This window comes from Meleagris gallopavo, chromosome 4, assembly GCF_905368555.1.
Source record: "Meleagris gallopavo chromosome 4, MGAL_WU_HG_1.1, whole genome shotgun sequence".
Classification (NCBI taxonomy): domain Eukaryota; kingdom Metazoa; phylum Chordata; class Aves; order Galliformes; family Phasianidae; genus Meleagris; species Meleagris gallopavo.
Window position 1 is genome coordinate 34387576 of NC_139407.1, and position 18351 is coordinate 34405926.

Consider the following 18351-nt stretch of genomic DNA (forward strand, 5'->3'; position numbering starts at 1 on the left):
CCTCACCACCTCTCTCTCATTACTTAAAAAGTTATTTTTAAGCATATCAAGACCAGGAAAGTAGGAATGAGTTTCATGATGACCACAATATTTTGAAAGAAACCAGACTGCACCAACAAAAGGTTCCAGGTGCTTTTTTTTTTTTCTTTTTTTTTTCTTTTTACAAAAGGTTCACTGGTTTATGCTGGTTTACTAGTCTCCAGGAGCTTAAATAGATGTTAATAGAACACTGCTGTTACTGAAGCAGGCCTGTAAGCAGCACATCCTAATGCAATATTCTTGACGCTTGTCAGCCCTACATCAGTACACCACCCAGCTCTGTCCTGCGCTTTCACACAAGGTGATAGAATCCAAACAAGTGTAGTAAAAAGCAGGAACTCTCCCTTCTTGCATATAGAATAAAAAAATCACCAAGGTTGGAAAAGACCTCCGAGATCATCCAGTCCAACCATTCACCTACCACCAATATTTTCACACTAACCGCTCTCCCTAACCACAACATCTAAATGTTTCTTGAACACCTCCAGGGACGGTGACTCCATCACCTCACTGGGCAGCCTAGTCCAGTGCCTGACCACTCTTTCAGAGAAGAAGTTCTTCCTAATATCAAATCTGAGAACTGAGTGGGTCTTCTCCACCAAGAACTTCTCCAAATTCTGGTAACCCACATACATTAGAACTGATGCAAAGAGCCAACATGGCCACATTTGTTTCCCGTCATTTAACAAAAATCTCATCTCATTGCTTTTATGAAGCAATAGGATTCTATCACGTTTCTTAGCATTCTCACATTAAAAAAAAAAAAAAGTTTTCTGGTCTTTTTTATAGGAGAAAAATGAAATCTGCTTATAATCTGTATATTCTACCAGAAAAGAAAACACTGAGTCCTAGGGATAAGAATGTTAACACAAAGTCTCTGTCATTCAGCACTATTTCAGACATTGGTGTGGCATTTCTATCCATATTACACTTGTGCAAGGTAAAAATGTACTGTACTCTCTACGCTGTGAGTTATAAACTAATAGTTAAATTGTAGCAAATGTACTTTTAGGAACAGAGGAACTGTTCTCTATCTGTTGATACCAGTTCCAGATACACGTACAGACTTGGGAAAGAACATACTGAGAGGAGCCCTGTGGAGAAGGTCTTGGGGGTCCTGGTGGATGAAAAGCTGGACATAAATCAGCAGTGTACACTTGCAGTCCAGCAAGCTGTATTCAGGGCTGCATCAAAAGAGAGGAGGTCAGCGGAGAGAGAGAGAGGTAATTGTCCCTCTGCCCTTGTGAGGCCACAGCCAGAATACTGTATCCAGGTCTGGGGCCCTCAGTACAGGAAAGACATAGAGGTAGGTCCAGAGGAGGGCCATGAAAATGATCAGAGTGCTGAAGCACCTCTCCTGTGAAGAAAAGTTGAGGGAGTCGGGCTTGTTCAGCTTGGAGAAGAGAAGGCTCCATGGAGATCTCACTGCAGCCTTTCAGTACGTAAAAGGAGCCTACAAGCAGGAGGGGAACCAACTTTTTACATGATCTGATAGAGATAGGACAAGACTGAATAGCTTTAAACTAAAAGAAGGGAGATTAAAACTCGATGTTAGGAAGAAATTTGAGTACTCAGAGGGTGAGGTTGGGTGGCATAAGCTGCCCAAAGGAGGCTGTGGATGTGCCATCTATGGAGGTACCCAAGGCCAGGTCGGGTGGGGCCTTGGGCAGCCTGACCTGGTGGGTGGCAGCCCTTCCCACAGCAGGAGCTTGAAGCTTGATAATCTTTAAGATCCCCTCCAATCTAAGCCATTCTATGATTATTTGAAGTTTCAAAAATCATAAGATATTTCTAAAAATAATAATCTATCAATACAACCAGTGTCAGGGTGAAACTGCATGATTTTCCCTCTTTAAAAGAAGTACCAGCTGAAACAGTTTGCCACTCCTACGAAAAGAAGTTGCTAGGTATCTACTTGGGATTAGTATGTCTGGCTAACAAATCTCAGAAGATGCTTTTTATTTTCACAGACATCTTTGAAATATAGCTTTGTAGTCAATTTCACACTTCAATACCTCTAAGTACAAAATGAATTACTTTTCACGTAAGCTATTGATCTACTGTACTAAAATGGTTTGGATCATTTGGGCTGTCTGGATTTGCGCTGACAGAGATAAACAAATAAATTTTGATTACATAAAATTAATGCCATCGGGTGGCTTCAAAATTGATATTTCAGATGGTAAATGCCATGACTCAGACTCAGCTATTCAAGTTTTCAGTTTGATTTTATATATGTATTCACCCAACTGTTATTTTTTTATACTGGAGCAGGTAGCAGTGCTGGGTTCTGGTATTAATTATACATGGAAACAGAAAACCTGAAGTAAACCTGGTAGCGTTTTAAGAACCCGGCTATTGTGAATTCATCTGGAATTCATTGGCCTACACTTGGCTGTAATGAATTCATGCTGTATTAGTAGTAACATCACATGTACACTAATGGATGTTCTACTGAGATCAGTATTATTTAATTGACTCAAAAGACGAGTTTGAGATCATTTTTCTTTGAACTATATTTTTAACATAGCTTTCTATTGCAGCATTAGACAAAAAGAAGACATCAGAGGAAAAACATTCATACAAAAATATACAAAATATGACATTTTTGTCTCCTTGGGAAAGATACAAAAGGCGTTAGAATTGTATAGTCTATCTCCTATATAAACAAATCACTTGCATTTATTTATAAAATGATTTTCTCTGTAGGAAACAAAATATTTAATTCTGCAGAACTGAACACATGCAATTCAAGAGTGGTATTAACACTGGTACCAGCTGCATGTCTGGGATATGATAAGTAATGGAAAAACAATAGTTTGGATACTGGAAAGGCAGGACTTCTTAAATTTTTGCCATGTCTTGGCAAATACTAAAAACATCAAATGATTAGTGTCAACCATTTTTAACTTCAATCCTGTTCACCAGTAAGTGAACCATCTTTCCTGGGTTAGCTGACTAAGATCAACAAGCTAGTCAGATATCAAGACTGAAATCCATTTAATATAATCACTCAGCAATTCCACTGCTTATGAGAATTAAACAAAAAAATGAATGAATTTTTAACAGCAAAACTAAAGAAATGGCGAGCTCACCGATTCTCAGGCTTGGAAGCCAACCTCAGTAATGGCGGAAGGCAATGCTAAGCCAAAGGAAGAGTGAATGCAAACACCCCAGACAAGGAAACCAGTGGCTAACTAACTGAACATGCAGGTACTCAATTAAGGGCATATCACTGAAATATTTTTGGAAAAAATCTCACAATTCCAGCTTATATTTCTACCTATGCTCCTCTCCTAAAGATTCTGCTTCCCCAGATGCAGTTCTCACTATTTCAGTATTGTCTCTTTCATAAATGACTTCAATTTTAATCATCATATGGTGTAGCAACATATAGTAACTTAAAACATATCACTACAGAAATTCAACTGCAGCTGTGGTTCCTGCAGGTCACCTATCTATTTTTTTCTAAAGTTATATTTATACAAATCCTTGGGTCAGCTTTCTAACTTAAAACAACATTCGATCAACCTGTGCCTACCATACACATTACCTACCCCAAGATTTGAAAGAGAAATGGACAGAAGACAGGACAAACAACAGAAAGCACACCCAGGCCGTAGGAATTAAGAGAGGAAAACTAACTACTTGTGTGATGGAGACAACCCAATTGTACTAACTTACTTTTTGCAAACAGTTACTGCAAATACCCTAGTATTACCCAGGTATCACCATCTCTTTAAGTACCCTGTATTCCTCTGTGTTCATCTCAACAAATATTCACAACTCTCCCTCCGTTGCACTCCAAACTTCACTGCATGACCAGGAAGTTCCACTCCCTTGGGTGGCATCTTTATGAAAACACTCGCATTTAAGGGAAGTCTCATAGCAAACAAATGGTGTGGCTTTACACTAATCATCCAGTGCATTTCTGCATACAGGAATGTGGAAAAAAAGCTCTAAGGGGAGGTCTGCCAATTCTCCCCTGGGATAGTCTTTGTGTAAAAAGGAGTACTTTCGAAGTTAATTAGAGACAGTCTGGTTTTTATATTCAGTAAAAGAAAAGCCAGTTACAGTTAATGGGAATTCAAATGAATCTCATTCAGAATTGTCTATGGTTAATATTATAATTCAGTTCTTCACAGCAAAATAGCAAAATGAACATTAAGAGTGACTAAACAATGAAAGAATCCCACTTACTGGAATTTAATTTTAGCAATCTTACCCCTTGTGCAAGAGTTGTGAAGGCACTAGGGATTAATTAAACAATGCAGGAAAGATATATTGAACATATGGACACAACAGAATTTGCTAACATTCACTGAGCAAGTCATTAACACTGGAATGAAGACATCCTTTGTGGAGCACGCTGCTTCATAGCACGTGTGAAAACAACCCTGGCTACAGTGCCTTTCTCAAGCACACCCAACAGCAGGAGAACAGCAACAGACTCCCACTGAAGAGAAACATTCACATTCAGGAGATAAACTGAATTAATGAAGACGGGGCAGAAATTATATAACAGCCATCAAGCAAATGATATAACTAAGCTTCCAAAGAGCACAGCTCTTCAGTTACAATAGAAGTGCTACACTGCACAGCAGAGAGTAGTGAAGAAATCCATGAATCCTAACATGTTCCTATGCTTCAGTGAAGGGTACACACAGTGCTATCAGCTTTGATCTCTAGCTGCACATGGATTCACAAGAGTCCCCAAAGTTGTTTTAGGACAGGTACCTGTTTCTGCTTGTAAATCAGCTATGGGCACACAAGAAAGAGAGCCCAAGCATGCTGTGAACAGCTACGACTGGGCTAGGAAGAAGATCTGGATAACACTGAAAGCGGGATTCTCAGGGACAAGGTTAGTGCTGAGCTGGGACCACCTGGCACATCTATGACTACAGCTGTCTTTTACTTCCAAGACAGATTTATTTACAACACTTTGGCAAAGGCTTAGCACCTTACCATGACAGTAATAAAGCTCTACCAGGGCAGCAAAGATCCCAAACTAATTTTGATACTGAACAGTAAGTCGAGTCAATGATTTTTTTCCCCTTCTTCAACAAAAGCAGCTATTTTGGCCCAAAATGAGCATGAAGAAGAGTTTTCATGGGTAATATTTTATCTTTTCTAATTAAAAAAGCACATCAACTACTAGACCCTATTTTATCACAGATCTGTTTTTCTCTACATTTCCAACATTTAAATGATTATTTAGGAATACATTCTGATTAGCTTCCACTTAGAGTACTGTTTTTTCTTTAAACATTTGCCTGAACAAAGCTAAAATAAAATAACAGAAGTAAAACTCAACACAATAATAATGGAAAACTATTAGCATATACTTACATTTTTTTTTCTGAACTGTGGCAAGAGATCGAGCTCTCTGAAAGCTATGTGAAATCGTAGACAGAAGATATGGTGTTATGTTAACATTTCTGTCCACATGCCAATACAGTCACATTTTCCAGGATTAGTAGAAAGCAAATTATTTTGTTTCTTAAATGCCACGTTAAAGCCTCCCAGCTCTGGATTTTGTGTGGCCGTGAGTATCTCCTTCTCTGGAGATATTCAAGATCCGCCTGGACGCCTACTTGTGTGACCTGGTGTAGGGAACCTGCTTTGGCAAGGGAGTTGGACTCGATCTCTGGAAGTCCCTTCCAACCCCTACGATTCTGTGATTCTGTGAATGCTGCACTCCCACAATTCACACCTCTGAAGCCTCTCACCCCTCTGACAAAATGTGCCCTACAACACTGCCAGCAATTGAAACACTATGAGCTCTGAACAGATCCTTTCTCAGGCAGATGGTCAATGAGATGGAGAACACATACGTGTGGACAGCATACACAACCCTTTACCTTTCCTACTCTTAAAATGTTTCCCACCTAGAATGCTCTTGTGTCTTGTTCAGCTACTAGTGGGAAAACTACCTCTTTGCTTTCAATTCAGTGCCTACTACTTCCTTGTTCTACCCATACAGCAAGATGTTAAATGATTAAATTAAAAAGAGGTTTTGTCAAAATGCTTTCTTACAGCCTGAACAAATATCACCTCATGATGAAAAATGAAAAACCAATGAAGTTCCAACACTATTAATCTCAAATCTTACTTTCTCACTGAAAATTTAATTTAATCACATTTACTGTCAAAACCATACTTAGTCAGAAAATTTTCATCTAAATCTAGGTCTTAACCAATCTTAGAAGCATCTACTTTTCCGCTTTCTCCTCTATTTCCCATGAATATTATTAATATGACTACAATACAATTCATAATCCACATAAGCTCATGTTAAATTTTGATGTGATAGCACAGAAATTATGTATATTACACTATAGCTATTATAAAAATAAAAATCAGGAGATAATATTTTTAAAAGTGTGTTCTGTTTTAACTTCCTGTAGAACAGAAGTTAAGAACTTAAGCTGAACAGGCATATAATATTTTTTTTTTCTTTTTAGTAAATCTGGATAAATCCAGAAAATTCTATGGACTTCTGTATTTTATGTTCATAATCTTCTGATCAGCCCATTTCCTCCTTGATGAAGTAACTCCTGGTAGATAAAACTTCCTGTAACTTTTCACAGGACACATGTACAAACTCAGACTATTGCTTATGTCTGTGCATTATAATCTGGTACTTTCCCTTGACTGTGCTCTTGAGACAGAATCATACACTTCAATTGTATGACCTCTGTTTTAATAATACTGACATCAAACACTCCCTATGGGGTTCTAGAAATACCAGCCTTTTAGCATTTACCAGACAGTGCTGACCTCCCTCACACTCTAATGGAACAACTGCTTTTTTCATAAGTGTCAGTTAGAACTATTTCTATCAAAGACAGACCCAAAATACTGCTAGTCATGATTTAACTCTCAACTTAAATCTTCAGTTAGCAGTGCCAAGATCAGCTGGTGCTTTAATCAAAATCACACACAATGCCATCTATCATATTTCATGTACATAAATACCCAGTGGATATAAGCAATTTTAAGGAAAAGCATGCATTCAATGAAACTGTTGCTTCAAAAGTGATACCTACACAGTACCCATGGATTTAAAAATCTTTAAAATTAGCAACCTAGAATTCATGGAATATGCAGCAATCAAAGACTGTGGCCTCTCTGGAAAGGAAAAGAATCAAGAGTCACAAACATTCAACAATGGACATCACCCATCACAAAACTTGGTTTTCACTACACAGCACTTACGTTGTACCAAAAGTATTTTAAGAAGTAAACTTAAATAAAGAGCAGTAACTCATGAAAAATTAAGCAGCCTGGCTCTCAGACTTGTGAATATTAATGAAATTATCAGTCTCAGCACTTACTCTATAAGACTGTGTTCAGCAGCAGTAAATACTAAGCGTGGGGATCTTCCCATCTGAACGCCTTTATTCCTGTGCCTCCTTTCAGCACTAACAGCTAAATAGATTTACTGATAAAGTGATCTCCTCTATGATAAAATGCACTGTGGACAACTGTGCACAAAAGGAGAAAAAAACATCTTCTTTGCAGGAAATACATACTGCAGCTTTTATAATGTTAATTGTAAACAAGCAGGTCAGTGTACTATGTCTGTTTACTGAGAAAAACTACTGTTTCAATCACTTGTAAACAGAAATTGTATGATCGCCAGAATAATTTAATGAAAAGTACATTTACTCAAGCATCCAATTTGAATCACTTATTAAGAAGTATCAGGTTATAAATATCCTCAATACTTATTGCTTTTTGTGAGTTACAGGCAGACATCTGGCCTCGTAGGTACTATGCCAAAGCCTGCCCTCAATTACACAATTGCAGATATGGTATAGCTACACCAGTTTCACTGTTTAACTGAGCTTGTCTTGCTGAATATTTCCATAGGGAATAATGGAACATTACACATCACATCTGACGTATTCTGATGTGGATTTTGTCATGATGAGGGCTGAAAGTTTTCACTCCATCATAATCACGAGATGTTATATTTGCTGCATCAATTCACCCAGTATTCAGAGGAAAGGCAAGACTAGAGACAGAAGAGACCAAGTCCAGTAAACCACTATCAGACATCCAGTCATATATTCCATTATAAAATCACTTAGAATTCTTGCTACTACTGGGACACCTTAACGGTTAGAACTTCTGTTTGCTGTTCTTTATTTCGGACAAATGCAACCAAAGATGTTTTCATACTACACAGATGCCAAACTTTGCTGCTTACCTTTCCATCACAACATGCTGGAAGCAGCAGAATCACTATGCTGTCACTGACAGAGTGTTCACCATGTCTCTCTCTGATGAAACAAGAAAAACAGATGCTTTTGGCAGATTTAAATCTTCTGCCCGAATTTCTCCCATTCAGCCAAATTTCCTAAGAAAGTCCAGTCTTTCTATGGTGTGTGAGGCATCTGCGGCTGTGAACTCTTGCACTGCCAAGAGACAAAGGAGATTCTTTAGTCCCAGAGCCTTTGTGCACAAAGCCCAGAGATGGCAAAGGAACTCCACTGCTCACAGGGAAAAAAAGAAAAAAAGAAAAAAAAAAAGAAAATTTAAAAGACCCTATTGATTTATCAGGCTGCTGAAGCTTCTTCTCTAGAGATGAAACTGTTCAGAGAAGGGAAGGAATGACAGATGCAACCCAGAGTCATGCTGCCATCCAAAAGGACATCAGAATTCATTGAGAAATGGGCTGACAGGAGCCTTGTGCAGTTGGACAAGTGGAAGGGTGAAGTCCTGCAACTAGGATAAAGTAACTCCTCACACCAGCACACTTACATACACAAAAACATATCTAAGAATAATACAAGCGCATCTAACATTGCAAATACAAATGAGGAATATTTCGAATTCAACTCAGTTGTGATTATTTCACTTGATATTCCATGTATATTTACACCTTCCCTGGTCTCTTACATTATTCAGAACATTGTTTTTAATTTTCCTCCGACACAGACAGATTCCGATGATTTATAAAATCTGCCAGCAAGCAGCTGCTAATTTCAGTATATACATGATTTAAACCTGTTTTCAGTTTAATTGACATTTTGCTTATTTGAAATACAAAACTTGGCCACTGAGGGAAAAAAACACACTCATTTTTAACAGGATCATGGAAATATTAGCAACAGCAGTCCATAAATCACTAAAAATGATTTTTAAATTCTCAGAGCGTGAGCAGTCACTGTGTCAAATAGAATGGAGTCTTGATGGGAAGAGAACATTCTTTTTAGGAACAATGATTTTGCTTCAACTAAAATGAGTTCAGTTATAACCAGTAAGCCTATTCTAACATAAGCCTAGCCTCTAGAGTTTCACTTAGTAATACGGTTAACGAGATATAAGAACATTAATTATTAAAGCCAATTCCTCAAGCATACAACTAAGTAACAACATCTTTAGAAAATGCAGGAAAAGAGAGACTCCATAAAATCTTATTTTAATGAAGTTAAAGATGTTGATAATTGCACACTACAAATTGGAAGTGAGAATAAGGGAGACCTGCAGTTCTAATTCCATATTTTTGTACCATTTCCTTCTCCACCATTCAAAGATAACGACAACATATTTGTAACGAGAAAAAGAAGAAAAAAAAAGTCATAACAGCATTGAGTAGGAATGAAATGCTGGCAAAATCAATGCTAAAAATGAAGGAAAACAATTTAAGGAAGACCAAGATTTATTTAACACAACAGCACTTCCCTGTATCAAAACAAAAGTTGCTGCACTGCATAGGTATTCTGTTTCAAACCGATACGTACTTGCTTTTATCCAAATCTGGCAATAGTACCTTGATGTCATTATTCATTAATATGTATGTCAGGATCAGTTTGTGAATTAGAACCTTACAACATTTTCCAATATGCATTTAAAGTCACATCAAACACTGAATTGTGAAGGTGAAAAGCATCTCTCTCTCCCTTCTCAGAAGCCCCACAAAGGCAATCATTGCCATCTGCACACAAACCAGTTATCTCTTTGTCTCAGCAACTCAGACATGAGCTACTCTCTAATAGTAGTTGCAGTTGATCTTTATGAGCTTTTAACACAGTGAAAGTTGGCTAAATCATACTTGATCATGATTTATCATCTCAAGAAATGGGGCCTTTTTAAAATACCTGAACAGTTTGCCAAAATCTTAGAGAAGTCTCAAGATACTGTGCAGCCAGTACTTTCTCACATTATTTCTCCATGCAAACATAAAGCCACTCATTTTCCAGTTTTAGTTGCAATCAGGACTTGCAATCAGCTTATTCTAACTACATACTAAAACAACTCTCTCAAGTAGAGGCAGCTGATGAGTAGCGCCCAGAAAAACACCACAAAATCTTCAAAACCCTTTTACTTATGGTACCATGACTACAGCCGCCCCATTCTAAAGTATGAGAAATTGAGGAATGTGGTTGGGGTTAAAAAGAAAGAATTAAAAAAGGAATACGACACAGCAAGACACTAGTAAATGAGAACACGAGAATAAATCCAGCACATCCTAAACTCTAGATTCTTGCTTACTAGTAAGACTGCGCCCATACAGAGATCATCTCTGCCAAGTTATTTTTGTTTACTGCATGTTTTAAGGTGTTACACAAATCTTTTGCTTACTGCACTCACCCACCAAACAGACCATGTCCTCCGGCACTAGAGCATCCCATTTAAAGTTGAAAAATACCTACGTAATGTGGCTGTTGGTGTTTTTTCCTTCAGGTTTTTGCTTAAGTCTTACTCCGGGTTTGTTACTGTCAGTGTTTCCTCATCTTTTTCATGAAATATCAGCATGGTTATTACTAGAGATGGAGTAGGCACGTGCATCTCATCTACTGTATAAAAAGAACTTGGCTAGATTATTTTTCCCTCTGTATGAATGATAGTACAATTTGCTTTGTAAACATAATGCAAAATCAGCAAGGGTAATGTGTAAAAGCCTGCAGGTGAGGAGCGATTATGATGATTTCTAAATTTATGTGCAAGCTGGTTGGCCAAAATGCGTTCAAGGACAGAGCAAGGTTATGGCAGCTACGCAGATGAAATCTAAACATCATCAGTGTAACGTGAAGTGCATGTGTGGCACTAACTGCAGATAGCCATTCACAGTGAGATAAAGCCCCTCGCAGAGAGAGTTCAGCAATCTGGTTGTGCTGCTGTGCGGAAAGAGCTACATGCAACTTTGGACACGTTGAAGAGAACACAAAAAGATGCAGGATATTTTACGTAGCAGATTAGCACAGGCAACATGCAGACATGGTGAATCATCTTGGAGCATTTTAGAAAATTATTCAGTAATAGAAATAGGGAACATTACAGATTACAACACATACTTCTAAATTTTACTATCGTGACTTGACTGAATGTCTTTATTATCATTTTCCACTGGTATCATTTTGCATTTTTTTTTAACATTGTTTACAATAAAAACTCATAGAAAATGCATCAGTCATTAGAAAGAAAGATTAAAAGATATTTTCTGGCATGAGTTTAATTTAGAGCAAGCCACTCAGTAAATTTGAATTTTGCTGTTTTAAAAAGTTTATGCAAAATGAAATTGTATGGAAAAATAGTATGTGAAATAGAAAATAATTGGGCAGCTGGACTGCAGCTCTAGACTCTTTGCCAAGTTTGACCAGTAAAACTCATTCTCTTCCTTCTCCCATTTATCTTCAAATGGATTTTCAATTCCCTTTTGTTCTGCAGCAGTTTCAACAGATGGGATAATAAATATCACCCAGTCAAACCAGCCTCATCCACGAAGCCAAGAACACCTCCCTGGTCATGGGAGGGAAAGGAAGGTTTGAATCTCCTCTGATTGCAAAAGTTACTGAACCCGTCTCTTCAATGCTAGATGATTGTTCTGATATTGCAGTATTAAATAAGTAAACGTCAGCATCATGACAGCGGCATCTCCTTTACATATAATTAATAAAACATCTCTGTTCTTTAAAACATAGCAATGGCAGTGACCAATGCATTTTCCAGTTAGATGCTGCAGTATTTGAGCTTCCAGGGTTGGTAAATCCTTTGTTGGAAACACTGACTTAAACTGATCAGCACAAATTCATATCAAGTCCCCAGCAAGAAAGGAATGAACCAGATTGCCAACTCCAAGCTGCAGCAGCTGCAAAGGACAATGTCACTTTGTAAAATGTCATACAGTTACAGTGCACAGTCCCTGAGAGCTTGTAAAGAAAGCAGAAACTATGGATCACTCTGTAGCTTAAGCAAAGAGCACAACAAAAGCAATGATGTGACTTCTCAATGCATCCGGGTCATCGGTTATTACCCAATGCCTTCCTCTCATCTAGCAGAAGACCTGCAGATTCTCTCTTCTGTTTTAACAAATCATATTGCACTTCTGCAACAACTGAAGTAACACTGCATGTAATGAAAATGTTTATGTTCATGATACTTACAATTTTTTTTTCATTGTCTTTGACACATTAGATCATTGCTTAGGTTGATGCTTCATCACATACAAGTCCAAATTTACGGATTTCTTCATTAGCATCTATCCATATCATAGATGCAGCAACACCTTCAGCAAATACAAATAAGCTTTGCTTTAGCTCAATTAATTTTTCTCAGTAGCACAAGTGGCCAGAATCTTAGAATAACTACCCACCCTTGGTCTACCCATGTGCTAACTATCAGATTACAATGAAGGAAGAGCTCACCTTGAGCAATAATGCCATGTTTTCACTCAAATAAAATTTCCAGGAAGGGAGACTGTAGGGAACAATTAGCATCAAACTGGCACTCACATTACTAAGCCATCTGTTTTCCATTTTTACACTTCTAGCAGCATCAGATCGTGAGGTTTGGATGAGGCCATCCATTATGCAGGAGACGCAGATAACTAGCTTGAACTTTCAAATACTGTTCCAATTTTGGTTTTTTTTTCTGAAAAACTTTGCCAGTACAGCCTTACACAACAAAAACAAGTGAACAGCATGCCCTTTTGGTCTCATTAATGGCTTAGAAAATAAAAACATTTTATTGAAATTGTCCTAGCAAATCTTTTCTTCACTCATTTTCCTGGCTACTTTGCAAGTGACTTCATGATCTATCATTAAGTGATTTTTTTTTATTGTTATTTCAAAGAACAAAGATAATCCCAAAAACTCTTTCCATGCTTCTCACATGGCAACCTGATCAACAAGTAAATTCTAAAAAAAAAACAAAAAACAAAAAAAAACCCCTGTACTTATTTGCTACTTTGTATGTTCTTAAAAATAATCATGAAATACAATATTTCACTTTCCACGTAACCTATATAAGGTGGTTGAAGTAGAGTTGTATAAGCTGGATTTTCTACCTGATATGGCCCATACCTAGTTCATTGCTGTTTTGTGCAAAGACATCTTTAGTTACTTTTAATCTATTAATGCAAGTATACAAGTACTGCTTAGATAAAGGTGTTTTCAACAACCCACCTCATGAACAAACTGTTCATGGTTCTTCTGCTATTAATTAACAGAGCAGATGAGTTGTAATCTATAACAGAAAGTTCATAAATCAGGCAATTGTCTCCACACTATTGGATTAGACGTTCCAAGGCAGCAAACTGAAATGAGGGCAGTTGCCAAGGTGGAGAGACTCAAGGTATAGTTCCAACAAGTCCTATTACATTTGCAAAAGCATTCTTCCTTCCTTACAGAACAGATACCTTATTTAGAAAGTCATTCTCTCTTGTTTTCTTAAGCTGTCCAGTAATTACAAGAAAATTTTGCATGCCTGTTTTCAGAAACAATCATCATTCTGACAATGAGATACCTAACTTGTATGGGAATCTGAATGAAGAAAAAAATGCAGAAAGAGTCCACTTTTCAAGAGTAAAAGGAATGATTCACGGGGTTTTTTTTTTTTTTGCTTCAAATATTTCTAATGCAAACACTATATGTTTCACAATTTATTTGTCTCTTTAGACATCGTAATTCTGAGGCAGTTCTCACGACACAATTACTTGAAAAAGTCCATCTTGGTTATGTATCAGAAAAGACATAACAAAAAGCAAGCACAATAAATAACTATCAAAGATACTGTAATTGTGCGACAGTACCTTATTAAAAGCCTTTCTGATACTATCAAGGTATATTTGCCCTGATCTACAGTATTCTTATGCACCTCAGTACCTGATGTCACAATGACAGTTTAATTCTATGCTGATATGTCTGTTCAGCTGCTACTTAGAAAAGACCTGTTTCTAATTTAAACTGTGGTATATCTATTAGTAAGTCTAAACTACCCAAGAACTGTATTATTTTCCATGAATTTATTAGTATGAGAACTTCAGACATAACAGGAACTGGATTAACATGCATCTTTCCAATCATCAGCCTTCGGGTACTTCATTGGGGATTTAGTCAGAGCTGGATTCAGTGGGTTTCACATCACCTTTTAGTACTACAACGTGACATCACTGAGCACTACAAAGTTTTCAAGGCATGAAAAACTCATTCAAGTTCTGCTTTTACTGATTCTGTAACTTTTCTTCTTTACTCAAAATCTTTCAAAGGAATTGTTCATCAGTTAAGTTGGCTTTAGTGTAACAACAACAAAATGTAAATCAAAACGGAATTTTTCATCCAATGTTAGATAAGGAGCTTGTTTCAAAGACGTTTTGTACTGTTAAGCTATGTTATCATTTCAAATACAAGTACCACCACCTATATGGTGGTAGAAATCTGCTCAAAAGCAGAGAAGTGTTGAAAGAATTATTATGTAAACAAAAGTGACAGCTTATATATATGGTTCATATTCCATAAATTACAGAAAATTATAGAAACTAAACTAGAAAGAAATCACATCCATAAAGGCCCCATGTTAACTGCTGAATAAATATGCATGATTCTATAGACATGCTGATATAATCAATGTAGGTGCACCTTTACAAAATGCCTTATCATGAGATGAAACTTTCACTGTGCCACGAATATGATTTTCACCACAGTCAATGAAAAAAGTATTATCAAAAATACAAGTGTTTATCCTTTATAAACACACTTACATACATTTAAAACTATACCCACAATATATTAATGTTCCTCCTGGCTTCTCAAAGGCTTGTCAGTGATCTACACATATGTCCTAGTTCTTGGCGTTCAAAACAAGACTGAGACATTATGGAAGAAGCTCTCGCTTTATGTATTAAATGTGCCAGATGCACCAGATGGTAAACCATACTAGAAAGGGAAATGCCCATGCATAGACAAAAAAAACTTCAATGTATGCATTTTTTCATCTCTTAGAAAAGCAGCCTCTATAATGAAAAATATTTAGGTCAGAGGAAGAAAATTAACCTACAACTTTCAGGATGCAGGCAGGAAAATAAGCATACAGACTTCTTAAAAAAAAAAATCTTAGTACAGTTAATTTCTATCACTAACATCTTTATTTTCTGATTTCAGGTCAATTATTTCCTTCATTCTGGAACACGTTTTAAAAACTGGCAAAGAAATGCATCTAAAAGTTGTCTAAACTCAAGTACTCAGTAAAATGAACTTGCTGCAGTTCAAGACTAAACTGAAAGGATGCAAATAACTCATGTGCCTGATGCCATCTCCTGGTAGCTTAGAGATAAAACCATCAGAAGAATCACTGAACATTGTTTCACAGTAGTAGCTTTTTAAACTCTCAAAATTCACAAAAGCAATTTCACTGCACACGAAGGCCACTAACAGGACATAGCTTCATTCAAGCTAAATGACATTTTCACATTGGTTTAAGTAACAAAACTGTTTTTTTTCCCCCCTCATTTTCTAGAATAAATAAGGACTTATCTGAATATTTTTAATTTCAAAATAAGTTCAGAATTGCTGATAATACGTAAAAAGACAAGTTATTTTAAAGAGCTTTACACCAAGTTCCCCAAGTGAATCATTTGAAAGAAGCTTATTCATTATAATACAAGTCCTAGTCCAGTTGATTAGCCCACACTGACTCACTTTTAAAGTCAATTTCTTTCTAATGAACATTTAAGATTCAAAATGTTCTTTCCCAGTTGCACTCTTTACTTGCTGTTGATGAAAGAATGTAGCATGGCTACCCATAACAATATCCCATGGTTTACTTTGTAAAAAATAGCACTGGCCAACATGTTAAGAAGTCATTTTGACAGCTGGCACAGGTACCTTATTCAACTTCAGAGCTACAAAGGCTGCTGAAAACAAACTTGACCAGCAACAAAAATTAAAACAAACTGATCTTGGTAAGAGAAAACCTGATTTTAAAAAGTGCAATATTTTACATTAATTCTAGAGTTATTTCCAGACAATAATAGTTCAAAGGAATCCTGTCTGAAAGCTGTGAAGATACAATAGAAGACAGTAAAATGCTCACACACTGTGATCTAAAATTTAAAAGTCTTGAAAATAACACTTGCATAACAAAACAGAGATGGTACTTGGCTGGGCTGGCATGTTCAGGAAAAGCTTTAGCCCAGAACAGCCCATACATCGCTCCCTCCCATAGCACAGAGAACTAAACAGCTGTAATAGAAAAGTTTCACTACAAACCATAGAAGTTCAGCCAATTGAGAAGGGCCTCAGCCCACCAGGAGGTAACACAGCATCCAACACGGGATCTACAAACACCACAAGATGGACAGAGGGAGAAAGAGAACAAAAAGTCTAACCTGCAGAACAAGAACAAGCTCAACACTCACCATCAGTATTGGGCACAGACAACTTCAGATGGGCAGCATTATAAACCCCCAAAGGAGACTCAAAACAATGCACAGAAAATAAGAGAGACGGAGGTGAAAGTACCAGCTCTTTCTATGGGCTAGTAAGCTCCCCCTATAGTGGAGAAGGAAATAACTCAGAAGAGCTTGAGATCTACCAGAACAGGAGAAGAACTAAGGCTCTGTTACCCAGGGTAAAATTTCCTTTCCCTGCACAGGAAGAACTGGATTTTACTGAGACTTAATATGACAATCTGTTGATGTGATAAGAGGGCTTTTGTAACAAACAGAACTTCTATTTTACAGACTGTTTTATTATGCTGGCAAGAGAGACCTGTCCACATCGCCCTCAGGGCTAAAAGACTAAACAAAAAAAAAAAGCCCCAAACCTGGGAATGAACTCTACACATGGATTATTTCTTCTCATCTGCTGAATGACTACAGCATGACTAGAGTTGCCTTAAAAAACTTGAAGGAGCAGCAGTAATCTGGATTGTCACAGGTTCATTAACAATTGCCATGGGGAAGCAATCATTAAATGTTGCAGAAAAGCCAAGATAAATAGGGGACATTTCCTTCCACAAAAAGAGAATTAAAAAAAAAAAAAAAAAAAAAAAAAAAAAATCGGTCATAACTTCAAAATGCAACTGAGAAATAGAGCAATCTATTAGACCAGACTAAAGAATCATAAGAGAACCAAATTAAATGCAACTGGGATTTCACATTCCTTATGAAAATTAAGGCTTTAGCATGAAATAATTAAAGCAAGGATAGCCAACTCATGATGTGCCAGAATGCATAACTCAGTTTGTCATCTTCATTCCTGAGTCCCTGTGAGTTGGTCAGGAAGCGGGCTGTCAGACACACAAATTCCCTAACCCACAGCAGTATCCCCGCTGTTCTCCGTGAGAGCCCCACAGCCTCCTGCTTGTCACGCAGCTGGACACATGCCCTAAACATGAACCACAGGCATCAGCAGCACATGGAGCAGGCCTGTTGAGTAACACGACAGGACTTAAGTACATATGTCCCCATCGCAGCTTGGTGGCTCCATTAGAGCCACGGTATGGTCAAGCGATTACCACAGACCTAGATACATGAAGAGTTGCACTCATCCCCTCGCTGCCTGTTGGGGGATTTGGGCTTGATCTGGCAGAAAAGATGAGTGACACTGACCTGAACGAAGTGATGAAAATGCAAATCAGGTACCGCGGAGCTCAGGATCTGTAACAAAGAAACAAAGACAATTAGAGAATGCAAAAAGAAAAAGAGCACGCGTATTGTCAGATATCCAGGCCTTCGTGAAGGGGAGTTATTGGCAGAGGACAGGAGCACTTGCTTATGTGAGGATTAAGAAAAAGAATATGAAGATGAAGGACCTTCTAGTAAAAAGGAAAGTTTAAGAAAAAGAAATGTGTTATCGCACGGACTAAAAAGATCAAACTTCTTAAAATTAATGAATTGGTCATAAAAAAAATATGTTGAAAGGCAAAGGGAAACATCGGGAGCTTTGTACTGCAAAATAAGTTCAAAAGAATAGAAAATGTGCATTCTTACCATTAGATTACATTTACAGGAAACATAAGGAATTAAGAGAAATAGTGACACAGTGTAAAATGGAAATGTTTTTCCTTAAGGAAACAGAAAAA